This window comes from Myxine glutinosa, chromosome 3 (assembly GCF_964187855.1).
Source record: "Myxine glutinosa chromosome 3, kmMyxGlut1.1, whole genome shotgun sequence".
NCBI lineage: Eukaryota > Metazoa > Chordata > Myxini > Myxiniformes > Myxinidae > Myxine > Myxine glutinosa.
The window spans coordinates 41,261,827-41,262,647 of record NC_136263.1 but is presented as its reverse complement, the minus strand read 5'-3'; the positions used below and the strand labels follow the sequence as shown (position 1 = coordinate 41,262,647).

Genomic DNA, 821 nt, shown 5'->3' with positions numbered 1-821 from the left:
GTACGGAGTGAATACTTGTGGAGAAGAATGAAGTAAGGTGTAAAATTTTGGCGGGAGCGATAAAAGCGGTTCATTCACTTCTCAACCGTGGCGTCGCCATGTATTTGTAAGCGTTCAGCTTCGGATCATCGCGTTCGTTTCATTGGTGAAGCAAACTCGCCACATCAATTCAACGAATCGAATTCACCGATGGTGAGTTTACGTAAATCTTTGGAGAAGTTTCCGAAAACTACCAAATTAACTCATGGAAAACGCAATGAGGTATTGGTCAGGAAATGCCGCCAGGTCATTGTGTAAACCAGGAAGTGGGGGTTCGAAGAGGTTATGGAGGAGTTAAAATGAAAATCACATTAAAACTGAAAGAAAAAGCTCATAATTATTATTTAAATCATCTCTTATTTGATTTAGCGAGAGCTCTTTGTCATGTGAGGTAGCGTGGCCGAGCGGTCTAAGGCGCTGGATTAAGGCTCCAGTCTCTTCGGAGGCGTGGGTTCGAATCCCACCGCTGCCACTCTATTTTTTAATTGAACTGTTTTGTTTAAATATTGTTTGAAATCAGATATGTTTCTTTAAAAAAAGGAAATATTCCACTCCTGATTAATCATATAAATTGTTCTTTAATCCATGTTATTAACTTTTTGTATTGCATTCATCCTCGGCTCGTAAAGATTTACTGACTGTATAATGAAAATGCAGAACAAAACAAACGTATGCACGTATTTGTTGGAGTACAATTACCTTCATAGACAATAGACAATATTGTACATGTACATGTCCTACATGTACATGTAGTGCCTGTATGGCTGTAATTTGAACTTGAA

General features: G+C 38.5%; 1 non-coding gene across 1 annotated transcript; it reads left to right on the top strand.

Moving 5' to 3' along the window:
• The first annotated feature begins 429 nt into the window (after window positions 1-429).
• TRNAL-AAG (transfer RNA leucine (anticodon AAG)) lies at window positions 430-511 on the top strand. The gene has a single exon. It is a non-coding gene; the product is annotated as a tRNA-Leu (tRNA).
• Window positions 512-821: the final 310 nt, after the last annotated feature.